At 44.0% G+C, this 27612-nt stretch overlaps 1 protein-coding gene across 6 annotated transcripts in view; it reads left to right on the top strand.

Annotated features, from left to right (window-relative positions):
- The window catches only part of CTNNA2 (catenin alpha 2), a 546312-nt gene that overhangs the window by 12337 nt on the left and 506363 nt on the right, over nucleotides 1-27612 (top strand). Inside the window, exon 1 of one of the 6 annotated variants that reach the window (XM_054391627.1) lies at nucleotides 24951-24971. The exons of the other annotated variants lie outside the window; for them this stretch is intronic. The gene's annotated coding sequence lies outside the window, so the exon portion shown is untranslated. Of the gene's footprint in view, nucleotides 1-24950; nucleotides 24972-27612 lie in introns of those variants that run through there. 6 annotated transcript variants of the gene reach the window in all.

Here is a 27612-nt window from a genome sequence, read left to right as displayed (position 1 = left end):
CTCTTATGGAAATGAGATAGGAAGCCTTGGGGTATCAGTTTGTACTGAGAGCAGAAATTTTGTGTGTAATCAAGTAGTTAGAATGGTGTATTTTGCAGAGATTCATAGTATGCTTTGGGTTGGAAGGAACTTTGAAGATCATCTAGTTCCAAACCCTGCTGCCATGGGCAAGGACACCTCCCAGTAGACTCAGCCTTGAACACCTCCAGAGAGGGAGCATCCATGACCTCCCTGGGCAACCTGTTACAGTTTTTCACCACCCTCAGTGTAAAGAATTTCTTCCTTAATCTCCAGTCTCAATCTCCCTTCTTCCAGCTCAAAGCCATTGCCCCTTGTCCTGTCACTACAAGCCCTTCTAAACAGTCCCTTTATACATCCTTTCATTAGTAAAGAGATTCTGAAACAGTTGTGTCAGAACCTAAGTCACAATAAATTAAGACACTTAGGTGATGCTTCTCTATTCATTGACAGTGATGCTCCTGTAGCTGATTTGCCTTGAAGCAGGGTGCATCCTTCAGAGGTCTTCCTGCAACCTCTCCTCCAAGGCTGCTGTGAAGCAAGGGAAGCAAGAATGACATTTTTGCCTCTGGAGAAGTAGATATAAATAGATATGTAACAGGAGAGCTGGAAGTGGACCTGGAGATACCTCAATCAGTGCCCTTGTGAGCTGTTGTCCATGGGAATCCTACTAAGGTGCCAGTAGTTTGGCTCTTAACTCTTTTGGGAATGGGTTCTCTACTCCTGTGAAGAGCCAAAGTGCAAGTTGCTCTGAGTGGCATGGTCCTGAGTGCTGGGCAAGAGAGCTTTTGGGGACTGTGCATCTAAAGAGCACGTGAGGAAGGTACGTGCCAATATGCAGTTCACACACAGTTGTTAATCTGTTATTCCATGAATTCCTCATTCCCTTCAGTCCCTCTGCTTCTTGAGCTTGAGGACTTCAGTGACTGCAACCCCTTCACTTCCGTCTGCAGTTCTGCTCTCTGGCACTTTTATTTCTGTTCTAAAATCCTGCACAGTGCTGAGTGACTTATTAGCAGGTACATTTCACAGTCGCATCCAGGTGAGGTTGTGGACTCAGCCAGCAGAAGGCCACTGCAATAGCCAATGGTCAGCCCCACAGTGTGTTTTTTGAGCATCCTTAGAAAATAAATCAACCCCTTTCATTTCTGGGTAGCACTTTTTTCTGACAGGTTGGTTCTGAAGGAGCGTTTGGCTTGCTAAAATGTTTTTAAAAGTGCAAAAACTTCGATGCTTTGCAAGATGACAGAGAAAAAGTCACTCTACAGAGAATATTTCCCTGGCCCATATTAGATTCAGGTGCAACTACAGAGCCATTCTGAAGGACAAAACCTTGGCTTGAAATGATTATCTGCTACAGCTTCTGCTGGCCTACAGCTTGTGCCTTCCACTGGCCTTGATACCAAATACAAAGCCATGATGGGCAGGCAAAGGACTTTTAATTAGTGTAAGGCAGACCTCTCATCTCCTTGTCCTCTCAGCCTCTCCTCCAATCCTTAGCTTTTGCCAGTGGCTTGGTTTTGTCCCCAGGTAGCATTCTGTTCCAAAATGCCAATGGAACTAACTTAAAAACTGCATGCCAAGGTAGTGCCATTAAATACTTCTGAACTGGAAGGAAAGCTACTGAAAATATGGAAGTTCTCATTCTCTATGGACTGGAAATTTCATAGAGAGAGGTTTAGAACTTCAGTGGTGATGGATTTAGAAGTTTAATTTCAGTTTTTCAGCTTCCAGTAGTAATTTTATGCACAATTGTCTCACTACCCCCATTTGACCAGGGCATTTCTCTCTACTCCTTCCAATACTTCCCTTGGCCAAAAAACGTATCTGGTTATTACATCATCAATGTATGTCCTGTGATAGTTTATTTTATTTTCTTCCTGGTTAGAATAAAAGGTAGAGTAGATTTTTTAAAGGCTTGTTGAATTAAAAAAAAAAAATTAAAAAAACCCAAACAAAAAACAACAAAACAAAACAGAAATGCTATTCCTTTTAACCCAGAAATTCTTGTGCCTTTCATACTCTTCCTGGTTAGAATAAGAGGTATAATAGATTTTTAAAGGCTCAGTGAATTAAAAAAAAAAAAAAAATAAAATTAGCTGTTCCTTTTAACCCAGAAGTTCTTGTGCCTTTCTTCAGGCTACACTCTGTGGTGGGCCCTGATTTTCTCTGCCAAACTCTTAGTAGGTCCTTGCTCTCCTAGTAGGCACGTCAGGATTTCCTTAAGGCTCCCATGGTTAACATCTGGTTCCCAGGTACTCCACTCTTTGCTCTGACCCAACTTTGGGGCTAATGTGTTTTGCTTGCAGAACAGGGCAGGAAGCAGCAGGGTTGCATTTTCTGGTTTCGAGTTTCCTGCTTTAGAGAGAATTATTTTACGTTAACAGGCTGTTGGGTCTGAATTCATCTGCTGGCTATGTATCAAGTTTCAGAAGTCTCATTTTGAAGAAATATCATTCATTCACTGGAAAAATCAGTCTTGTTACCAATGTTCTCTGGACTTGGCAGGCTGAACCGCAAATTTAATTACAAATTTTCCATTCAGCTGCTGGTAAATACCTGGGTAATGTAGAATCTTTATGAGGCAACTCTGTTGCAGAGAGTCAGCTGCTTTTTTAAGGTTTTGTGTCTCACTGGGGCAGCCAGCAGTGAGCTGAGGCACAGAATTGTAGAATCATAGAATTGTTTTGGTAGGAAACGACCTTTCAGACCTCTGTGTCCAACCATTCACAGGCCATGTATTAAGAAGATATATATTCACATGTAATGTCTCCTCTGGTTTTATATCCCTTTCCTCCATCACATTACCCAGTGCTGTGCATCTAAACATGAGAAAAAAACTTTTTTAAACTTGGGGTGCTGGAGCCCTGGAGCAGGCTGCCCCAAGAGATTGTGGAGTCTCCTTCTCTGGAAGGATTCTAAACCCACTTGGATGCATTCCTGTGTAACCTGCCCTAAATGGGTCCTGCTTTGCAAGGGGTTGGACTTGATGACCTCTGGAGGTCCATTCCAACCCCTAGCATTCTATGATTTTGTGATTATCTTCAATGATGTCCTTGTTGGTGGTTGCTGTAAGCTCACATGAAATGTACTCTGAGGTTCTGTATGGTTTGCTGATGTAGGGATGTGACACTGTCACCTTGCAGTCCCTGTTATCACAGAATCATGGAATGCACTGGGTTGGAAGGGACCTTTAATGGTCATCTAGTCCAACCCCTCTGCAGTAAGTAGGAGCATCCCCAACAAGTTCAGGTCGCTCAGGGCCCCATCAAGCCTGACCTTGAATATCTGTTCAGAGATGATGTATTTGTCACTGCAGTATCTGAACACTCTGCAAGAAGCTTATTTAGGCAGAAAATGAGGATGTGTAATCAGCATCTAATTTCACAGAAGTCCAACAGGGAAGCTTATGCTAGGTTCCTGCATTTCCACTGATGTAGGGTAGAGCTATCAAAAAGCTAATTGTTTCATCAAAATGTGCCTTATGTTGGATTCATTAAGTTCCACTTTTGTCCACTGAGAAAGTGTGGGCAGCTTGATATTCATAAATCCTTTATTAACAATTATAATTACATTTGTTACTGCTGCATAACTCATTTCTGCTTTTCATGAGGATTTTATGATGGTGCTTGTCCTTGTACATTTATTTACTGCAGTCTAAATTTAGCAGATCTCATACAAAATACTGAAGAACTTCACCTAACTGCAAAATATGGAGGTGCTGGAGCAGGTCCAGAGGAGAGCGGGGAAGACTTGGGGAAGGGACTGGAGGGAAAGTCTGATGGGGAGAGGCTGAGGGAGCTGGGGGTGTGCAGCCTGGATCATACTCTACAACTACCTGAAAGGAAGTTGTTGTAAGGTGGGGGTCAGGCTCTTCTCCCAGGCAGCTTACGACAGGACAAGAGGGCATGGCCTGAAGCTGTGCCAGGGAAGGTTTAGGTTGGATGTTAGGAAGCACTTCCTCAAGGAAAGGGGAATCAGACACTGGAATGGACAGCCCAGGGAGGTGGTGGAGTCACCATCCCTGGAGGTGTTTAAGGCAGATTGGATGTGACACTTAGTGACATGGTCTGGTTGATGTGGTGGTGGTGTTAGGCCATAGACTGGGCTTGATGGTCTCAGATGTCAAATCCAGCCTCAGTAATTCTATGATTCTGTGATGAACCTGCTGATCAATTCCCATGCAAGCGTCAGAAGCCAGTCAGCACATCTGCAGCTGGAGGGATGTGAACTGGACATACAAGGAAGCAAGTGATGGGGGAGCTGGGAAAGCACAACCCTGTGGAGACTAAGATGCTCACAGAACAGTTTTGTCTTACTTACTCTGAGCACTTGATCCAAACCAGAGAAACTGCTTTAAGATTTATCCTCCCAAGGCAAATGTTGGTGACAGCAGGGATGTCCCTGGGTCTCTTACCAGGCTCACCTGAAAGATTAGCATAATGTAGTTATAATGAAAAATCTGACCTGCTTGTGCCTTGCTTCCTAAATGGATGATCAGGACAAAACATGGTAAGATGAGACAGTGAGCAGTCTCCTTATTTCTTGAAAGAAGGAAAAAATAAAACAAACCAATGAACCTAAGTGTTTGGGGAATGTCACAGGCTGCCCAGGGAGGTGGTGGAGTCACCATCCCTGGACCTGTTTGAGAAATGTGTGGAGATTGCACTTTGGGACATGGTTTAATGGCCATGGTGGTCTTAGGTTGATGCTTGGACTTGATGATCTCGGAGGTCTTCTTCAAGTGAAATGATTCTCTGGAAAGAGAGGTGTAAGGTTGTTTGTAAGGTCATTTCTGAGGTGCTGTGGCACTGCAGTGTTGATATCTCAACAGGCTTGGAATTTTTTTCTGTAACACGTGAGTGGTTTTTACCACAAGCATTTCATAGTATTTTTTTTCTGGCATGGTTTCCCAGCTGTGGGATACAATTATAATACATTCTTTTCATCCAAAGTTTATCAGCTAACAGATGCTTTATTAGTTTATTGATAGCCACCTAAAGTGTGTCTTCAGGTGGCCAAGAAGGGCAACAGCAATAGGCTGGCCAGAAGAATCAGAAGTGATTTGCCCTCTGTACTCAGCACTGGGCAGGCCACACCTTGAGTACTGGGTTCAGTTTTGGGCACCTCACTGCAAGAAGGACATTGAGGGGTTGGAGAGTGACCAGAAAAGGGCAGAGAACCATCTCCATATTCTCCTTGGAACCTTTCCTTCCTCTTGCAGTTTCATAAATTGAGTGCAACAGAAGAGCTGAGGACAGTGGGTCTCTTCCACAAAGGGTAGTAGGATGTTGGCAGAATAATATGTTCAGAGCAATATTCCTAGAATGCTAGGTTTTGGTGGGAAACAACATTAAAGATCCTCTAGGTCCAACCCCCTGCCATGGGCAAGGCCACTCCCTACTAGACCAAGTTGCTCAAGGCCCATTCAACCTGGCTTTCAAGACTTCTAGGTTTGGAGCCTCCACAACTTCTCTGAGCAACCTGTTCTAGTGCATCTCTACCCTGATGGGGAAGAATTTCTTTCTAATGTCTAATGTAAATGCAGTTTCTTCCAGTTTGAAGCCATTTGCCCTCATCCTGTCACTCCATGCCTTTGTACAAAGTCCTTCTCCATCTCTTCTGTAGCTCCCTTAAATACTGGGAGGCAGCTGTAGGGTCTCCCAGGAGTATTTTCTTCTTCAGGCTGAACAATGCCAGCTCTTTCAGTCTGTCTTCATCAGAGATGTGCTCCAGCCCTCTGATGATCTTCATGACCTCCTCTGATCTGGCAACGGTAAACCCATTGTCAAGGATGCTCTTCACAAAAGAGGCAGCAAATAATGTATGGCCAGAGAGGTGAACTGGAGCAAGCAGGAAGATAGAATTTCACTATATGATTGTCTCCAGTCTCACACTCACCACTTAGTTGTTCATTTATGGGCTAAGAGTAATTGAAATTTCTAATTTCTAGGTCTCACCAGTTTGTTGTTAGAAGTACTGCAGCTAAGAACCTTTTTGTCATTCACAACATGTTTCTTAAAATGTTGTTGCATGACCCTGGGATTTACTCACTTGATTTATGAAAACAATTGGAACTCCTGCTAACTGTACTGGAAGTGCTTGTGGAAGGCTAAGCACATACTTGAGTGCCATCCTGACTAGAGGCTCCCTGATAAGAACTGCCTCTTTCAGTCCCCTGTTCCTTTTTAGCTCATTTGTTATATACAAGCTGAAAAGAGGAGAAAGGAAGAAAAGAAGGCAGGATCCAATTCCTTTTAATTTGTGCTGGTAGAAATCAACAGGAGTGCCCTGGATTGATTTCTGTACCTGCACTGAGCACACATTTTGCTTAAGCAATATAATCTTAATTCTTTGTATAGTTGCATGACAACATTTGGTATGACCAGAGAAGTGATTATCCCCTGTGCACTGGGAAGGCCACACCTTGAATAGTGAGTTCACTTTTGGGCCCCTCATACTAAGAAAGGCATTGAGGTGCTGAAGGAGGTCTAGAGAAGGAGAACAGGCCTGGTAAGGAGCAGCTGAGGGAACTGGGCTTGTTTAATCTGCAGGAAAAGAGGCTGAGGGGAGACCTCATTACTCTCTACAACTTTCTGAAAGGAGGTTGGAGTGAGATGGGGGATGGTTTCTTCTCCTTAGTAATAAGTGATAGGACAAGAGGAAGTGGCTGCAAGTTGCAGCAAGGGAGGTTTATGTTGGACCTTAAAAGAAACTTCTTGACTGAAAGGGTTCTCAAAGACTGGAACAGGCTGCCCAGGGAAGTGGTTGAATCCCCATCCCTAGAGGTGTTTCAAAGAGGCAGAGATGTGGTGCTGAGGGACATGGTTTAGCACCAGCCTTGGCAGAGTTAGGGAGTGATTGGACTGGATGATCTTAAAGGTCATTTCCAGCTAAAAGAATTCTGTGGTTCCATGGTTTTGTGACATGTTTACATTGATCTTGTAAGTCCCATGCCATTCTATGATTAACTTTTTCTTTTTCTTTTTTTTTTTTTTTGTGATTATGTGACAGTAAACTCCCTTTAAAATACAAATTCTCTTACAAGTATTTTAGGACTAACCAAAGTTTTAGCTTGTGGATTCTACAGCTATCTCTAGATGTGTTTCAAATCACACATGCTGTTCAAAATTAATTCCTGCAGCTAAATGCAAAATTCAGTTATAAAAAGACTGAGGATATGCAGTGAAGGAGCATGAGAGAGAAAAGCATGAGAGAAAAAAAAAATCCCTGTTCAGCTAAAAAGAGATATTCAGGCTTTAAAAATCTGGTTTTCTCAATGTTAGAATGAAAATCTTCTGCCATGACCATAACTATGGAGAGGTGGCCCAAAGGATGCTGCAGCAGAGGTGCTGCCATTCCCTAGCACTACACACAGGAGTACTGTTACTCATTCAGCTGCTCTAAGCCATCTTTGCTTTGGTTGCTATCAACTTCAGTAGCTGACCTGGGCAGATTGATTACCATTTGTTAACACAGAAGTTGAGTGGAATGACCCAGTTTCTAGGCAATTCTCAAACACCTTTTTCTGGATGTTTCCTAGGACTCTGGGAACCAAGAAATAATGTTTCAGTGGCAAAAATAATAAGAAAAAAATATCTATTGGCTTCTATTGAAATTTTCTTAAAACCCCTTAACATCATAACACAGAATCACAGAATGGTAGGGGTTGGAAGGGGCCTCTGAAGATCATCTTGTCTAATCCCCTCCCAGAACAGGATCACCTAAAGCAGGTCACACAGGAACATATCCAGGTGGGTTTGGAATGTCTCCAGAGAGGGAGACTCCACCACCTCTCTGAGAAGTCTACTCCAATGCTCTATTACCCTCAGAGTAAAGAAAACTTCTCATGTTTAGATGGAACCTCCTATGCTCAGGATTATGCCCATTACCTCTTGTCCTGTCACTGGGGACCACCAAGAAGAGTCTGGCCCCATCTTCCTGACACCTACCCCTTAAATATTTGTAAGCATTAATAAGATCCTCCCTCAGCCTCCTCTTCTCCAAGCTAAACAGCCCCAGCTCTCTCAGCCTTTCCTTATATGTTCCATTCCTCTTAGCATCTCAAGGGCCCATCCAGCCTGACCTTGAACACATCCAGGGCCTCCCTGGGCAAACTGTTCCAGTGTCTCACCACCCTCACTATCAGGAATTTCTTCCTAACGTCCAGTCCCAATCTCCCCTCTTCCAGCTCAAAGCCATTGCCCCTCATCCTATCACTACAAGCCCTTATCAAAAGTCCCTCCCCATCTTTCCTATAGCCCCCTTCAGGTGCTGGTGTCTATGCAAGAGTGATAACAAATATCAGGAGTCTAGCAAATGTGACCTTCTGTGAAAGATTGGACAAACTGGAGGTGTTCTTTTAAGGGAAGATGACAAGTGGAATGTAACAGCTCTCAAATACCTAACGAGTGGATGGGACAATTTGTTCTCCGTGCCTGTAGTGGATGGGATGAGAAATAACAGATGTAACTTACAAAGGGAGGTTTCCAGATAGGTATCAGGAGAAGCTATTTCATGGTAAAAACAGTGAAGCATTGAAATAGATGCCCAAGGAAGTCATGCAGTGAATGCTATTCAAGGTCTTTAAGACTGGAGTAGATCTGTGATGCTGCCATACTGCTGTCAGGAATGGCAGAGGCAGAGCTGATGCTGTTTTGGTCTGAGATAGCCCAGATGTATTTTTTTTTCCACACCTTTCCCATGCATATGGTGCCAGAATGATTTGTTTGTTTGTTTTTCTGAATTTCTGTCCTGTTAAGTCTTTGCCTTTTTGACTGTTGCTGAGTAAAGGCATTCACAACCTTGCTTTCATCTCTTCTGAATAGTGACAGCCTACTACAGATCCTTGTGTTTTCCTCACTGTGCAGAGATTCATAGAATGGTTTGGGCTGGAAGGGACCTCAAGGATCATCTAGTTCTACCCCCCCTGCCATGAGCAGAGACACCTTCCACCAGCCCAGCTTGCTCAAGGGCTCATCCAACCTGGCCTTGAACACCTCCAGGGATGGGGCATCTGCAACCTCCCTGGGCAAACTGTTCCAGTGTCTCACCACCCTCTCTGTCAAGAATTTCTTTCTAATACCTTTACCTTTTCAATACTGAAGTTTATCAACAATTTTAGCACTAAATGCATCAAGTGTCCTCTCTGTTCTTTTGTGGCTTTGATGAAATTCATCAACATAATGCTGCATTTTGAGCTTACCATGACGTCTGTTTCTTTTTCACCTTATTCATATATTGAGCACCAGAATTCTTCTTGAATTTTCCAGTATCTTTCCTATGTCCTTTGCTAAACTTGAAGTATTTCAGTTAAATATCTCTACTTCACTGAATTTGAAGTATTTCAGTTAAATCTCTACTTGGCTAAATGTGAAGGTTTTTTCAGTTAAAAATCTCTGTCTCAGACCCAAAAGGAAATAAGAAAACCGATGGAAATCTTTGATGATCAGAGATACTCTGCATGTAAGATCTTGGGTCTGGGGAACTTAGCTGATACATTTCAATTACTTTTATTATTGAGTTATGTTATTCTGGGGCTTGTGAAAGGTTACAACTACAATCCCAGCAATTTCCTGGGAAAAAAAAAAAGGGATGTGAACAAACATAAGGCATAATATTAAGTTTTTTTTTGTCACAGAGAGAGCAGAAAAGGTCACAATGCTGCTTCTGACCTTTCTCTCCTTTCAATTTTGAAGGCCTTTTTCTTGCAGAAATAAAAGATTGGCAGATTCTACAATTCTGGGACAGTTGTAAGATTTATATTAAGTGCTGGGATTGGGCTCAAGGAATGGGTCATGTATAAACAGGCATAAGGTTTGTTGTACTCACACAGAGTCTGATCATCAGAAATAATGACCCATCAAGTTTTAACCTAATACTGTGGGAATGTTGAGGATTCTTTGGCTTTTTCCTGTGAAAATTCCCTGCTTTTTCTTGAAAAGCCATTCTTTGTAGTGAAAACAAACAGAGAATGTGCTCCTGGAGTGAGAGAGTGTGTGTGTATGGACAGGATTTAATTTTTTATTATTTTTTGAGTCTGTGTAGTTTCAGGTCAGCACTGAGGCAACAAATAATTCCCTTCCACTTAGTCTGAAAGAGCCTAATATTCTTGCTGAGGAAGTTCTGACTTTCCCTCCCCCCTAGCTGGTGCTCAAGTTTGAGACTAATAAGCAACCTAATGCCTTCTTAAAAATGGGGAAATTTATCAGCTGGAGATAAATCAGCAGGCATTCTTCCTGTGGTAACAGGATTTGAAATGGGGACTTTATCTTTGAGTGCAAGCTGTGCCCCCGAGTCCTGGCGCGGCGAAGCTGTGATTCATTACAAACCGCTCAGGCATTAGCGTCGTGCTCCTGATGAATACCATCAGGGTACTGGACTCCAGGATCTCCCAGCCTGTGCTGCTGTGGATCAGAGCGTGTGCTGTACAGGCTCACAGCAAAATGGCATTCACACTTTGAAGAGCTTTTTGCTTTCCTTAAGTGTGTGCTGCTTTCCTGTTGTGTTAGTTCTCCATGCGCCTGGCTTACAAAGATTCCCTGTGCTGAATTTCAAATGCGGGTTACAGGCTGGGGTTGGCTGAAACAAAAGGCAAGGCTGAAGCTGCAGGTTCATTTTCAGAGACATTGAAAACAGAGGGAGGAAAAACAACTTTCAGAGCATCTATAGTTAAGTAGGAAATAGTTTGGGTTTGAAAAGGTGTGAAATTGTTGCTTGTGCCATTAAACGTGAAATTTAATTATTTTTCCATTCAGAACTGATGACATTGAAAAGCTCATAAATACTTAACTACTTAAATTCATCTTCTGTCCAGAAATAAGGAGACTTCTGTGGCAATTTTCTCTGGTTGTCTAACTTGATGTCCTTTCTGTGCCTTCAGTTTTGTTTATGAAATCACAGAATCAGAGAATCACAGAATTAGCCAGGTTGGAAAAGACCTTCAAGATCGTAAAGTCCAACCTATCATCCAACACCATCTAATTAACTAAACCCATCCAGTCTTATTTTAAAGAATTCCAGGGATGGTGACTCCACCACCTCCCTGGGCAGCCCACTGCAATGGCAAATCTCTCTTTCTGTGAAGAATTTCTTCCTAACATCCAGCCTAAACTTCCCCTGGCACAGCTGGAGACTGTGTCAGGCGACTGTTTAAGCCTCTTGAACACCATGCTCCCACCTGCATTTGCCTGCGTAGGAAACCAAAGGCTTTATTAGAGTTTGCCTTCAGGTTTGGCTGTTGGTGCCAGATACTGGAAATACTGAAGATCTGTGTGTGAAACTACACCTGTGTCAAGTTTTGGGCTCCTCAGTTCAAGGAGGCAGGAAACTACTGGAAATCGAGAGATATGAGGATGATTAAGGGATATGAACAGTTCTCCTGTGAAGAAAAGCTGAGAGCCCTGGAGCTGTTTAGTCTGGAAGAGAGAAGTCTGAGAGGGGATCTTATCAATGTCTATAAATATTTGAGGGGTGGGTGTCAAGAAGATGCCAACCTCTTTTAAGAGATGCCCAGTGATAGGACAAGGAACAAAGGGTATTAGCTGGAACTCAGGAAGTTCCACCTCAACATGTGGAATAACTTTTTTACTGTGAGGGTACTGGAGCCCTGGAGCAGGCTGCCCAGAGAGGTTGTGGAGTCTCCTTCTCTGGAGACTTTCAAGACCCATCTGGGTGTGTTCCTGTGTGACCTGCCTTAGGTGATCCTGCTTTGGCAGGAGGGTTGAACTTGATGATCTCCAGAGGTCCCTTCCAAACCCACCATTCTATGATTCTGTGAGTCTGCCATTTGAAACCAAGTCCTGCCTTGATTGGAGGCAAGGTTTGTTGTTTGCAACTCGTTATCATGCTACACTATCAAATTTATTTAAATACATAATTTAATCATATCTTAACTACTTTGGAGTCAATATTATTAACATTAAATAAAAACAAAAATAAAAAAAACATTAAAAATTCTTTGAATTTTGAATTCTCAAACAAATATTTTTGGGGAGAACAAACATAGAATCATGGAATTGTCAGGGTTGGAAGGGAGCCTTCTCTTCTCCAGATTGAATAGTCCCAACTCTTTCAGTCTGCCTATTCCTGTACTGAGCAGGTTCTAGCTCTTCTGAAAACCTGCATGTATTAATAGAATGATAGGATCACTTTGGTTGGAAAAGACCTTTAAGATCATCTGGACTGACCATTCTCTAACTCTGCCAAGGCTGCTGCTAAACCATGTCCCTCAGTACCACATCTCTACCATTTTTCAGCATCTCCAGGGCTGGGGATTCAATCACATCCCTGGGCAGCCTGTTCCAGTATTTAAGAATCCTTTCAGTCAAGCAGACTCTTCTGACATCCATCCTAAGCCTCCCCTGGTGCACCTTGAGGCCAAGTCCTCCCATCCTAATAGAAACAATTCCTCTCTGAGTAATACTGGAGGATATCTCTTGATGTTAACTTAGGCTGATTTAGTTAAGAATGGAACCTTTTCTACTGATTGTATTTTAATTAACCAATTTCCATGGGTAAACATTTTTCAAATGGTTAAAGCCAACAATAACAAGAAATGCTGGATAGGCAGAAGAGTGCTAGATAGGGAGGATGACACCCAGGACATGTAAATCTTCTTAATGACTCTGAAATGGCACAGGGATCTGTTTCTAGTCCTGAAAAACAACATTTCCTACTATTCAGTGTCTATAATCCCTTTCTTAATTTCATAGAAATGCTTCCATGAAAGGCATTTTTTCCCTTTAAACTCATCCCTCCTAATTGCTGATGTTATCTAGATGTTTATTAAGATATTTGTTAAGCTTTACAGAGTTTCTTGTTAGCTAACAAAGAAGCAGTTGAAACACAGTTCTCCAACTCTTTCCTCACAAATTAAGAACTTCAGTGATGCTGCTAATATATTCCTGAGCATCCACACTCTGCTGCAGACCTGTGTGACTGTCTACTGGGACAAGTGCAGTGAGGTTGTTCTTCCAAGTTCCTCTTGAAGTTGTGGATTAATCAAGGAATCATAGAGTGGATTAACTTGGAAGGGACTCCAGTGCTCACCTACTCCAGCTAGATTCAGCTGCTTAAGGCCACATCCAACCTGGCCTTGTCCCCAAGGGAGGGGATATCCACAGCCTCTCTGGGCAACCTATTCCAGTCTCACCACTCTCGTACTGAAGAAATTCTTCCTAGGATCCACTCTAAACCTACTCTCAGCTTGAAACCATTTCCCCCTTGTCCAACAACTCCCAGCATCTCAGCACAAATTAATATGATTTTTGTTATGTTTCTGGATATTGTGTTTTCCTGCTTGGAAACAATTTGACCAAGCAACTGGAAAAAATGACTTTGCAGGCTTGAAGCAGTTGGTGCTGAAGTGCAGGTTCTGTGTTTTCATGGTAAAGCATAAAGACTGCAAGAATCTCACCATTTATGGAGTTTCAGAGTGCTAATGGTTTTGTTTGGCTGAAATAAATGTACTGAGCAGCCCCTTTCTTCTTGCTTGGGAGTAATGATTTGAGATAAGGTGAAACTGAGAATTCAAATGAAATTATGTCAATTATAGTCTAATGACCTAATTAAATCTGACTTGCATTTAGCTTTTAAAGGAATGCAAGTGACTATACAATGTAGAACTGGTCAAGCTTTTCCAAAGGATTTTCCACAGGATATGTGGAATATTTTTACTTACATTTCAGATATTAAAAACAAACAAACCAACCAACCAACCCCCAAGCCCAACAACATTTTTAGATCTGTGCTTTTGTGTGTCCTGAGCCAGCAATGTGCACTTACAGCCCAGAAGTCAACTATGTCCAGGGCTGCATCAAAAGCAGTGTGACCAGCAGGACAAGGAGGGCAGTTCTGCCCCTCTCTTCTGGTGAGACCTCACCTGGAGTACCACATCCAGTTATGGGGCCCTCAGTATAAAAAGGACATGGAACTGCTGGAGAGGGTCCAGAGGAGGCCACAAAAGGATCAAAGGGTTGGAGAACCTCTTCTGTGGAGACAGGATGGGATGGGAGAGTTGGATCTGTTCAGCCTAGAGAAGAGAAGGCTCCAGGGAGACCTTAGAGCAGCCTTCCAGTACCTGAAGGGGGCTGGGGGAGGGACATTTGACAAGGGTTTGTGGTGATAGGATGCAAGGGAATGGACTGAAGCTTGAGGAGGGGAAGTTTGGACTGGTGATTAGGAAGAAATTCTTGATAGTGAGGGTGATGAGACTCTGGGACCTGAGAGATCATCTACTCTAACCTCCCTGCCATGGGCCAGGACACCTCTCAATTATACTTGGTTGCTCAAAGCCTTATCCAACCTGGCCCTGAACACCCCCAGTGTGATGGTTTGAAACTGTCTTTTTAATTTTTTCCTTGCAAAGTTCAAAACAGAGACAGTGAAAGAATGTAAATAAGTCACTATTGGGTGTAAGAAAGCAAAATAACGATTGTTCTAAACACTTCCATTGGATAGATAGAAATGTTTAAGAACTATTACCCAAAACAAAGTAGGCACTCTGCACATTCTGCGTTCGGCAGTGGGGGCAGTTGCTGGGCTGTCTGGCTGCTGTTTCTTCTTCTCTTCTGGCTGAAGATAACACACTGACCTTGGCAGCTAAGTTAACAACTTTCTGCTTAACTAACTCTGCTTCTCTGTCCAGGGGGGTCTGGGGGGGAAGCTCCTGGGAGAGAGAGAGGCCCCTTTGGGAAGGGTCCCCTTGGGGGGAAGCAAAGGGAGATCGGTTGTGCTTTTTCTGTTGATTGTATATATTTGTGAATGTTGTGAATTTTGTATATTTGTACATATTCATTGCATTTCTCTGCTTGTAAATACAGCCTTCATTTGCTTCCAGACTGGGCTAGCCTGGTTACTTGTTGGTGGGCAGGGGAATTTCAGCTCACACCGACACCCCCATCAAGGAGGCATCCACAGCCTCGCTGGGCAGCCTATTCCAGGGTCTCACCAGCCTTGTACTGAAGAACTTCTTCCAAAGATCCAGTCTAAACCTGCTCTCCCTCAGCCTCAAGCCATTCCCCTTCTCCTGTCCTCTAGGTTATAGTACAGATAGTAGCTACACAAGGTGTGACATGTTCCTTGTGATAACTGCCTGGAACTTTCTGTATTGTATATCCAGATGTGTGTGTTTATATAGTTTTGGTCTTCTGTGAGTCAGTCCTTTCTTTTCTTTTTATTTGTGTGTCTGGTTAGAGATGTACAAATTTTTCCTGACTATCTGGGTTGCTCTGCAGACAAAGATAAACTGCATCCTCAAAACAGCTGAATGGTTTTCAGCATGTCTAGTAGGCTGCCCAGGGTGGTGGTGGAATCCCTATCCCTGGAGGTTTTCAAAGAAAGAGTAGATGTGGCACTTTGGGACATGGTCTAGTGGTCATGGAGGTGTTGGGTAAAAGTTTGGACTTGATGATCCTAGAGGGATTTTCCAACCTTAATGGTTCTGTGATTCTGTGATAGTGAAGAACTACCATTCTTTTCTTGAGCAGTAGTAAGCAGGAGAAGAAAGCTAAGTTACAGGCCAGTGGTGTTCACTTCTGATGGAGAATTTTGTCATTTTGGAATATGCTGGAGCACCTCTGCTATGGCGCCAGACTGAGAGAGTTGGGGTTATTCAGTCTGGAGAAGAGAAGGAGACCTTCTTGTGGCCTTCCAGTATCTGAAGGGGGCTACAAGAAAGCTGGGGAGGGACTTTTTAAGGTGACAGGTTCCTGCCTGTGGTAGGACTAGGGGGAATGGAGCAAAACTGGAAGTGGGTAGTTTCAGACTGGATGTTAGGAAAAAGTTCTTCCCCATGAGGGTGGTGAGACACTGGTACAGGTTGCCCAGGGAGGTGGTAGAAGCCTCATTCTTGGAAATTTTTAAGGCCAGGCTGGATGTGGCTCTGAGCAACCTGATGTAGTGTGAGGTGTCCCTGCCTGTGGCAGGTGGGTTGGAACTGGATGATCTTTGAGGTCCCTTCCAATCCTGATAAATTCTGTGATTAAAACACAGTTAAGAGTTGCTTGTTAGGAAGCTGACTGGGGGAAAATATCTACATTTTTCTTACTTTATAGCAGCAGTAGCCCACTGAGATAATTGGTGTAAAGCTGTAGTATGGAGCCACGTATTGGTAAGGATTTGATCCTCGGTAAATCGCTTATTGTTCAAAATGCAGCCTGCAGTCCATACATTTTAATGTTAGTTAAGGTGTGTTCATTAGCAAAAAACTTACTTTGTGTGCCTTTGTTGTGTCAGAATGAGCTGAAAACCAACTTTGTGACACTGTCTGTGTTTCAGACATAGCACCTTCCTTTTGGTACCTGCTGTTTTGTTCTTCCAATGGCTGCTTCCTGCTGGCATTAAAAATGTGGGATTCTTTTTCGTCTCTTAAGCCTTTTATTGGATCTCAGTGCCAGTTGGGGTTCTTTCCCCTTAGTCATTTAGATCCCCAGCACAAGAGAGACATGGACCTGCTGGAGTGGGTCTAGAGGAGACCACCAAGATGTTCAGAGGGCTGGAGAACCTCTCCTATGAAGACAGGCTAAAAGAATTGGGGATGTTCAGCCTGGAGAGGAGAAGGCTCCATGGAGACCTTAGAGATACGTTTCAATGTCTGAAGGGGACCTACAGGAAGGCTGGGGAGGGACTGTTTAGAAGAGCTTGGGCTGATAGGATAAGGGGCAACAGTTTGAAACTAGGGCAGGGGAGACTTAGGTCAGACATTAGGAAGAAGTTTTTCATGGTAAGTGGTGAAATACTGGAACAGGTTGCCCAGGGATGTGATTGAGGCTTCACCCCTGGAGACATTCAAGCTGAGACTCGATGTTGCCCTGGGCACCCTGATCTAGTTGGAGGTGTCCCTGCTGAGTGCAGAGAGGTTGGGCAAGATGACATTTGAGGGTCCCTTCCAACCTGATGCAATCTGTGCATCTGTAAATCTGTGATTTTGTTCTTTCCTTCTCCACATGGCTAGGTTTAATCCAAGCAGGAACTGCATTATTGTTCAGAAGATGGATGCTGATAGGAGTAAGGGTAAGAGACAGAGGGTCAGGAAGAACTACTCTGTTTGCAGCAGGAGGAGAAAACAATCTAATCTCTTTACCACAGTGTGAAAAACACACCCTCAAAATCAGTTTTCAGGTAGGCAGGCAAATGCCTGGTGCTGTGATGATTAGAAAGGGTTAGGTAGCATATGCAGCAGGATAATTAGATGTATTACTCATGGCTTTGTTGAAAGAAACAATTAAAAAAAATGTTGATGTCTACTCAACCAGATCTATCCGTGGAATCTGTGGGCCAAAAGTAGCTGTTAGCTCTGTGTGGGATGATGTTGCTGCTCTCTATTCCTCTGCTAAAAAAATCAAGATCAGCAGAAGGACTACAGAGATGGTTTCTGTTCCTGGAAAATCCTGGGTGGAAGCCAGTACTTGCTGCTAGTTTGACCAGAGGTGGTTTCTGGAAAGGTTCTTATATACCATGGTCCTGCATCTGGGTCGGAGCAATCCTAAGCACCGATATAGCCTGGGCAGGGACTGGCTTGAGAGCAGCCCTGAAGAAAAGGACTTGGGGGTGCTGGTGGATGAGAAGCTCAACAGGAGCCATCAGTGAGCACTTGCAGCCCAGAAATCCAACCAGAGCCTGGGATGTATCAAGAGAAGTGTGGCCAGCAGGTCGAGGGAGGTGATTCTCTCCCTCTGCTCCACTCTGCTGAGACCCCACCTGGAGTACTGTGTCCAGTTCTGGAGCCCCTATTATACAAGAAGGATATTAATGTGCTGGAATGTGTCCAGAGAAGGGCCATGAGTATGATCAGAGGGTTGGAGCTCCTCTCCTATGAAAACAGATTGAGAGAGTTGGGACTGTTCAGTCTGGAGAAGAGAAGGCTCCCAGGAGACCTTCTTGTGGCCTTCCAGTATCTGAAGGGAGCTACAAGAAAGCTGGGAAGGGACCTTTTACGGCATCAGGGAGTGATAGGACTGGGGGGATGGAGCAAATTAAATGGGTAGATTCAGATTGGATGTTAGGAAGAAATTCTTCCCCATGATGGTGGTGAGACATTGGAACAAGTTGCCCAGGGAGGTGGTGGAAGCCTCATCTCTGGAGGTTTTTAATGCCAGGCTGGATGTGGCTCTGGGCAACCTGATCTAGTGTGAGGTGTCCCTGATGATGAAATTCTAAAATAAAATGAAATTAACTGTCTTTGTGTTCCACCATAGCACAGTACATGGAATGTGCTCTGTGGAAAAGCTATTTTGCTACCAGCCCAGATGGGTGAGGTGGTTGTTCTCTAGTGGCAGATACACCATATAGATGACCATCTAATGGCAGCTTGAATTTCATTGCAGTTGAAAGTTGCATGTTCAGTCAGTTGGTGTTACAAAAACTAAACTCATTGACAGCAGGTTGACCATGAGCCAGCAGTGTGCCCTCATGGCCAAGAAGGCCAATGACAGCCTGGGGTGCATTAAGAAGAGTGTGGCCAGCAGCTGAAGCAGCTCCTCCCCCTCTACTTTGCTCTGATGAGGTCACATCTTGAGTCCTTTCTCCTGTTCCAGATGGCTGGAACATCTCTCTTATGAGGAAAGGCAGAGAAACCTGGGGCTGGAGAAGAGCAGACTAAGAGGGACCTCATCCATGCTGATCAATATCTAAAGAGCAAGTGTCAAGAGGATGGAGCCAGACTCTTCTCAGTGGTGTCCAGTGACAAGACAACAGTTAATGGATGCAAAGTAGAACCCAGGAGGTTCCATGTAAACATAAGGGAAAAAAATTCTTCCTTTTGAGGTTGGTAGAGCCTAAAACAGGTTTCTCAGAGAGGTTGTGGAGTCTCCTCCTCTGGAGGCATTCCAAGCCTGCCTGGATGCTTTTCCTGTGTGACCTACTCTAGATGATCCTGCGCTAGCAGGGGGTTGGACTAGATGATCTTCAGAGTTCCCTTCTAACTCCCACCATTCTGTGATTCTGTGTAAAATGAAACAAAACACCCTTTCAACAGACTCTTCAAGTCTCTCACAGGATCTGTTTGTAAATAATGTGATTTTATTCCTTTTCCAGTTTTTAGGACACCTTTCTTTATTGCTGTGGAAAAGGTGCAGAGAAATTGAGTGCTCTGTCAAGGGAAGGAGTCATGACTGTAGATGAAATACAGGTTTTGCCTTCTAAGCCTCTCTGCAATATATAGGTGAAAGGTGGGCTACAAAGCAGGTCAGAAATTGGCTGTACTTGCAAACTTCAAGAGCAGTGGCTAAAGATTGATGGCCACCGATGGCCAGGGGCCTTCTACAGGGCTTAGTGTCAAGCTGATACTGTTTAATGTCCTGACATTGGTTTGGGTAAAGGAGTGCAATGCACCCTCAGTAGATTTCCAGGCAAAACCAAGTTGGGAGGAAGGTCAATATGCTCGAAAGCTTGGGCTGCCATGAGGACCTCAACAGGGTGGGGAAATGGATATTAGAAAGAAATTGGCCTGGATATTAGAAATTCTTTCCAGTGAGGGTGGTGAGACACTGGAACAGGTTGCCGAGGGAGGTTGTGGATGTGCCCTCTCTGGAGGTGTTCAAGGCCATGTTGGATGGGGCCTTTGCCTAGTGGACCCCATGGCAGGGGTTTGGAAGTAGATGATGCAACCCAAACCATTCTATGATTCTATGAAAGGGGTTTACAGAAACCTAATGAAGCTCAACGAAAGCCACTGCGATGTCCTGTGGCAGGATGGAGTAACCTGATGTTGTGACAAGGGCTAGAGACAGGCTGTGGGGGCATTGCTCTATAGAACAGAACAGGAGAGTCCCAGTGGAGAACAAATCCAGGACATGAGACTGAAGAGCAGCATTGTGGAAAGAAGGTGAGGCTCATGCTGAGCTGTTGGGCTGGGTTTAGCATAAGCATAAACAGAGGGGGAAGGTAAGTGGTGGTTGCCCTCTAATCAGTAGCTGTAAGACCACATCTGCAGTACAAAGTCCTTCTGGGGGCTCAAGACAGTGCTGTACTGGAACAAGTCCTTGTCTTACACCAAAGTTGTCCCTGCTTTGATGAAGGACTGGGCTAGAGATGTCAGAAGATCCCTTCCAGCCCAAATTAACTTATGGTGATATCTAGACCAAGATGACTTCTGAGTTTTAAGTTGACGAAGGAGATTTTATGTGGGGTGTGAAATGTGCAGAAGCAGCAGCCTAAAAAAACAGCATTCAGGGAATTCTCTCTTCTGTCTTTTGGAGTGAGAATTTATAGCTGCTCTATATTTACAGGCTCTGTAGTGTTCTCTTCCCTGTTCACAACATAAGCATGCCAGCAGCTGAATGCTAGTGGTGTGGCTGTTCCATTTGCTCAGGGAGGTGGGGGAGTCACTGTCCTGGGAGAAACATGTGGCCATGGCACTTTGGGACATGGGTTAGTGGCCACGTGGTGTTAGGTTGATAATTGGACCCAGTGATCTTAGAAGTCTCTTCCAACTGAAGCAATTCTATGATTAAAACAAGATGCATTGCTTGGTGCAGAGAAACTAAAGTACAAACTGCTGCATGTGTCTGGAGTGTTTTACTGCCTTCACTCCCTGTACTTTACATTAACTGGATGTGAAACTCCTGGAAATCTTTTTTCTTAGGATTGTAGTAATGTATATGATTGGTTTAAATGTTGCTTAGGAAAGTTCACAAAGAATAACAGCACCTTTGGGGAGCTATTGGAGGGTGCTCACAGAAGCAGTACTAACTTCTCTCTATGGATAGTGGAAGCCTGGGGATATCATCCTGGCTATGATAAACCTAAACATGGAACTACCTGGTTTTATAATCACCTGCTGTCTTAGTTTACTACCCAGTTAAGGATTATTTAAATCCTCTTATGTTATTTTCCCTAATACACTATCTTAGTCACTGGAAAACAAAACAAAACCCAAAGATAGATAATATTAAAGCTTCTATTCTAGATGAAATATCTCTTAAAGCAGGAAGTGTGACCAGCAGAATGAGAGAGGGAATTCTCCCCCTCTACTCTGCTCTTATGAGACTCCTACCTGGAGCACTGTGTCCAGTTCTCGTGCCCTCAGCATAAGAGGGACATGGAACTGCTGAAGTGGGTCCAGAAGAGGCCACAAAGATGATCAGAGGGCTGAAGCACCTCTCCTATGGGGACAGGCTGAGAGAGTTGGGGCTGTTCAGCCTGGAGAAAAGAAGCCTCCAGGGGGACCGTTAAGCACAGCCTTCCAGTACCTGAAGAGGACCTACAAGAAGGGGACTTTTTACAAGGGCTTGTAGTGATAGGATGAGAGGGAATGCATTAAAGCTTGAGGAGGGCAGGTTTAGACTGGAGATTAGGAAGAAATTCTTTGCAGTGGGGGCGGTGAGACACTGGAAGAGGTTGCCCAGGGAGGCTGTGGATGCTCCCTCCCTGGAGATATTCAAGGCCAAGTTGGATGAGGCCCTGAGCAACCTGGGCTGGTGGGAGATGTTCCTGCACATAGTAGGGAGGTTGGAACTAGATGATCTTGAACATCCCTTCCAACCCAAACCATTCGATGAGTCTATGAAATAAACTTTTGCTTTTTCCTCCCCTGAACATAAATAACCCCACAACTGACCAGACAAAGCTGTAGAACTTCACTGTGCAAAATTGCCATCCTTTTTGCCTTGTTTTTCTGTTGTTTCTTTTCTCCTAGCCAATACAATTTGTTGCCCACTCGCTGCAGTTCCTCTGAGAACCAAATCTTAAATAATGCTGCCTTGAAGGTTGTTAACAGATCTGTCGGGGAAAATGACATGCTAAACAGCTTCACTTCGTGCTGAATTCTTCACTTGAAGTATGTGCTGTGCGCAGTGGCAGGTGTCACACAGCACACAGTACAAGGGAGGTAGGGGCTTGCTGTTACTCTAGCGTGGTGTGCCCTCATGTGGTTAAATGAAGCATCGTCCTTCAGTGAGTCTCACCCTCCGAATCTGGTGTTCGTTCTACTGAAGAAGGAAAAAACATTTGGTGGCTGGACAGGAGATAGTTTGATGCTAAGTAGATCTGTTTGATCATTTTTCATTGTGATTTGGTGCTTAGAGAAACACAGAATCACAGAATCGTTTTGTCTGGAAAAGACAAAGGTCAAAGAACATTGAGTCCAAGTCTCTACCAACTCTAGTGCTATGCCACGTCCCTCAGCATCACATCTCTGTGTCTTTTAACACCTCCAGTGTTGGGGATTCAACCACCTCCCTGGTCAGCTTGTATTTGAGAACCCTTTCAGTGAAGAGGTTTCTTCTAATATCTGATCTAAACCTCCCCTGGTGCAACTTGAGGCTGTTATCCTATCACTTCTTAACCAGGGAGAAGAAATACAATGTTCACTCCTTTCAGGGAGTTGTAGAGTGAGAAAGTCTCCCCTCAGCCTCCTTTTCTCCAGTCTAAACAACCCGATTTCCCTCAGCTGCTCCTCACCAGTCCTGTTCTCCAAACCCTTCATCCCCTTCATTGCCCTTCTCTGAACATACTCCAACATCTCAATTTCTTCTTGTAGTGAGGGCCCCAGAACTGAACCCAGTGCTAAAGGCATGGCCTCCCCTGTTCTGAGTACAGGGTAGCAGTCACTTCCCTCACCCTTCATTTGGCTCTCATTCCACAGCAGATTTGTGCATTTTACATGTTGTGTTTCTTGAGGTATTGAGGGTCTGCTTACCCAAATTAGGACAAAGTGACTCCATTTCCAATTGATTGAAAGTGATAAAGGATAGCAATGGAAACTTGTTTGTTGATCTTCTGTCACATAATCCATTTTCCATACCATTTGGGCACAAGAAGACTTAATTTAGTGTTGACAATACACAGTTCCTTATCCTCCATATCTCACAGCATGCCTGTTATGTGTCTGTCAGCCTGACTAGCAGTTCTGTGTGGAGTCTTGGAAGGAATCTCCCTTTTCTCAGAGGAGAATTTGGAATCCTAAGAGCACAGAGACAAGAGAGGCTGTCTTGTAACGGATGTTGCTGTTTGTAATGCCACTTCCAGAAGATTGTCTTGGTCCCACTGGAGTTACCAGAGGACAACTGTCCACATCACAGCATAGCACTGCCATAAATGACACTAATTGGCATTCTTCTTGTCAGGTTTTGCACAGAGGTTGAAGGAGCTGTAGCAACCGAACAACCTTTTCTGTGTCTTTGGTACTTCTCCTGGGGTCACAGTCAAGGCAAGTTGTGTGGGTAGTGTGGAAAACCTTGAGTCATGTGCATGAACGAGTGAATATGTAGGAGACTTAAGGAATATACATCTATTGTCTTAGTGCCATATTACTACTCAGGAGTGGAACATCTCCTTGCTGAGGGCAGGCTGAAGGAGCTGGGTCACTTTAGCCTAGAGCAGAGGAGCCTGAGGGGTGCCCTCAGTCATGTTGATAAAGATGTGCAGGGCAGTGTTGGGAGGACGGAGCCAGGCTCTGCTCAGGGATGTCCAATGACAGGAGAAGGGGCACTGGGGCCAAGATGGAGCAGAGGAGGTTCCATGGGAATAGAAGGAAAAACTTTCTCGCTGTGAGGGTGACACAGCCCTGGAGCAGGCAGCCCAGAGAGGTTGTGGAGTCTCCTTTGGAGACATTCAAAAGCCTCCTGGATACATTCCTGTGTGACATGCTCTAGGTGATGCTGCTGTGGCAGGGGGGTTGGACTGGATGATCTTTTGAGGTCTCTTGCAGCCCCTACCATTTTGTGATTCTACAACCATCTCTTGTTCCTTTCTACCAGGTAGCTCCTTCTGTGATGGAGTTACAAGGAGAGAAGCTGGAATTCGTATTTGCCTTCTCAAGTGCATCACAGTAATTTAGTGTCAATTAAGAGCAGAACCTGCTCACAAAAGAATTTATTTTTCTTTGCTCTTAATTTATTTAAAGTTAGAGACAAAACATATGGGGGGAGACGTTATGTTAATTTATAGCAATTCTTACTCTTTTTCAGATGTAGGAGAGTCAGTGATAGCCTATTGTAGGTTTGTATGTCTGTTGTATTAAAGATCAGGAAGATGTTTTAGGAGGAAATAAGTGTGATTGGGGCCTTTTTATTGTTTTGTTTGTATTGATTATTTTTGTTAAGAGAACAAGAAGTGGGAAATTCAGTGGAGAATAATACTGCCTGAAGAAGTTTAAAATACTGTCTGAAGAAGTTTTAAAGTGCCTTGTATAACATTCATTCACGATGGCAGGACAGAAGCCTCTTCACACGGTGTGAACTCTGATAAGAAGAATATAAATTAACAGTAAGGGTCTTGCTATCTTTAAATTACATCCTACAGATACGGCATGTAGACAGAATAGAAATATGCAGATTTGTTCAGGAATTTGTGTTTGGCAGTGGAAACAAGAATCAGAGCAGCTAGCTGTCCTCCAGCATGAAAATACCCTGCCTCTAATCAGTGTTGTCTGAGTTGTCTCAGTGTGCTTTGCATCCAAAAGTCAGGTGTGTTGCTGGCAGTTTTTAACTTCCTAGCTAGTAATTTATACATTAGAGAGAACTGTCTGCTTATTAGGTAGTTCTTCTTACCAGCAGGTGTTTGCAGACACTGAAGGGAACAGGAATCATAGAATGGTTTGGGTGGGAAAGGACCTTAAAGATCATCTAGTTCCAATCCCATGCCATAGGCAGGGACACCTTCCACCAGCCCAGGTTACTCAAGGCCTCATCCAACCTGGCCTTGAACATCTCCAGGGAGGAAGCATCCACAACCTCCCATGGCAACTCTTTCCAGTGAAGGTGGCAAGACACTGGAATGATTTCTTCCTGATCTCCAGCCTAAATCTTCCCTCTCATGCTCAAAGCCGTTGCCCCTTGTCCTGTCACTCCCAGCCCTTGTCAAAAGTTCCTCCCCAGCTCTCCTGTAGCCCCCTTCAGTTACTGGAAGGTTGCCCTAAGGTCACCCTGGAGCCTTCTCTTCTCCAGGCTGAACAGCCCCAACTCTCTCAGCCTGTCCCTGCAGGGGAGGTGCTCCAGCCTCTGATCATCTTTGTGGCCTTTTCTGGACCCAATCCAGCAGTTCCATGTCCCTCTTATGCCAGGGGCACCAGAACTGTATGAATTACTCCAAGTGGGGTCTCATGGGAGCAGAGCAGGGAATCACCTCAGTCGCCCTGCTGGGCACACTGCTTTTGATGCAGCCCAGGTACAAGAAGTACAAAAAGATAGGGTTAAAACACTGGAATTCAGGGTGGAGAGTGGAAGTTGTATTTGGAAGTGAAAATCTCTGTAGAATAGAAAAAGACTTTCAGTTCTATGGATTAGGTAGACAACTGCTGCTAATTGAGTCGAGATAATTACAGGAGTTAATTAGGTAAGTTGTTATGATTTATGGGCTAAGGACAATGACAAATTGCTTAAGTTGATAGTGAAAACTGCAGGATGATTATTATTAAGAGAAGGAGTTATGTTAAGGACTGAGTTGTGCTCAGCAGAATGTTCACTGTTATATTGGTGTGATAAGGAAAAAACCTTTTTATTTTAATGTAGTGCTGTAGAATAAGCACAAAAATGGGGGGGGAGAAAATTACTTTTCTGATTCATAGATTCATAGAATTGCTTGGGTTGGAAGAGATGTGAATTGAGAAGTAGATGTTGAAAGTACTTTCTACTGTATTTTGCTCACTAATATCTTGTAGTTGGATTAGGGTTGCCTCATGAACTGGTGCTCAAAGCCAGATCATAAAGGAAGTTTATGATGTGCAAAGTGGGGGACATATAAAGCAAATGACCCCACGTGGTTTTGCTCCAGTTCTGGGTGGTCAGAGTGAAGAAGGTCAGGACCACAGTGTTCAGCTCTGTTCTCCACTTCATTTTGAGCCAGCAGTTGAAGATGAGCTTCCTACAGCCACACCAGTGCTTTGAACACATGAGGCAAACTCCTTCCCTCCCAAAATATTTTGAAAGGTCTCTGTTCCATCCTGCTGCCAAAGGAAACAAAACAAAAACAAAAGAAAAAGAGCAAAACCAAAAAAAAGCAAAGAAAGCAAAGGAAAAAAAAAAAAAAAGCTAACCCTGAGAGATTTTGTAAAATGAAGTAATGAAGTTTTTGCCTTCCAGACAGTTGTAGTGACTTTTTTCTTTTTCCTTTGCTGAAGCAAATTTCTTTTGGGAACAGGAGGGTTCTGAAAAACAGCACTCAAGGGGATCCCATTAATATAAGCAGTGAGGCAATGAGCTGGTGCAGTCAAGTGGAAGGGTAACCTTATATCAAGAAGCAAAAGGGACACTAAAATGTCAGGGCTGTCTTTTTTCAGGTCATTGAGTGTTTCCAGCAGCTTGGTGATATATGAGTGTATGAGAAGAGAGGAATAACTTGTAGCTGTTCACATTCAAGAAATGCTACCACTGGGAAGAAGAAGTATTTAGCTCAAAATAGAAGGGGGATAAGGGAAAATAGTGATGATTTTTATTTTCAAATAATTAAAGGTCTTTCAGAGAAGCCCTTTTACACTGATTTCACCTGCCACAGCCAAACCAAAGTATCTGTGTGAGTAATTTTCCTAATGTGCAGGTTTACAGAGCTGGGTTTGATTTACCTGCTTTGGCTTATTAAAAACAAGCAAACAGATAAATGCTGTCCGCCCTCTGAAAACCTCCAATATCCTCTGTCATAGATATTTAAAAATCACAGAAACATGGGTTGGAGGGGGCTTGTAAAGAACATCTGCCATGCACAGGGATGTTTTCCACTAGGAGCAGGTCTCTCAGAGCCCCATCCAAACTGATGATGGGACATCCATGTCAACTTGTGTCTCAACACCCTCATTATTTAAAAAAGTCTTCCTTCTCTCTAGTCTGAATCTCTTCTCTTTTAATTTAAGTCCATCACCCCTTGTCCTGTCACAACAGGCCCTGATCAAAAGTCTGTCCCCACCTTTCTGATCAGCCCCTTTAAGCACTGAAAGGTCACAAGATGTTCTCCCTGGAGCTTTTCTTTTCTCCAGGCTGAATGACCCCAGCTCTCTCAGCCTTGACCTCACAGCAGAGGGCTTCCAGCCCTTTCAGCATTGCTGTGGCCTTCTCTGGCCCTGCTCCAACAGGTCCCTGTCTGTGCTGTGCTGAGCACTCCAGAGCTGGCTCCAGCACTGCAGCTGGGGTCTCAGCACAGTGGAGCAGAGGAGCAGAATCTCGTCCCTCCACTTGCTGGCTGCTCTTTTGATACGGCCCAGGATGCAGCTGGGCTGCACAGGTCCTAAATGCATATTGCTGGCTCACATCTTATTTTTCATCTACCACTACCCCCAAGCCCTTCTCTGAAGGGCTGCTCTCAATCCTTTCACATACTGAAAACATAATAGCAAGGAGTCAGTCTTAGGTGAGTGATCAGTGACAAACTACAAGGATTAACAATGTAATTATAGCAACAGCAAAAGAGCACATCAGACTTTTCCTTAGAAATTGTCAACATATTTAGTGATGTGGTTATGGATAGTCTGTGGAGTAAGTAATGCAATTTTAGCAGGTATTTAGGAAAGAGGAGGAGGGAAGTATTGGAATTCTTACACCTGTGGCCCATGCAGTGCCGAAGTCTGTAGGGAAGACAGTTTAATCCAGAGAGCCAGGGATGTCCTCCTCGGAGCTGTAGCAGCTGACTGGGGATTCATTTGCTGGGTAAGTGACGTAGGTCTGC

This window comes from Indicator indicator, chromosome 23 (genome assembly GCF_027791375.1).
Source record: "Indicator indicator isolate 239-I01 chromosome 23, UM_Iind_1.1, whole genome shotgun sequence".
NCBI classification, from domain to species: domain Eukaryota; kingdom Metazoa; phylum Chordata; class Aves; order Piciformes; family Indicatoridae; genus Indicator; species Indicator indicator.
Note: the sequence above shows the minus strand (reverse complement) of the source record. Positions and strands in the feature narration are given on the sequence as shown.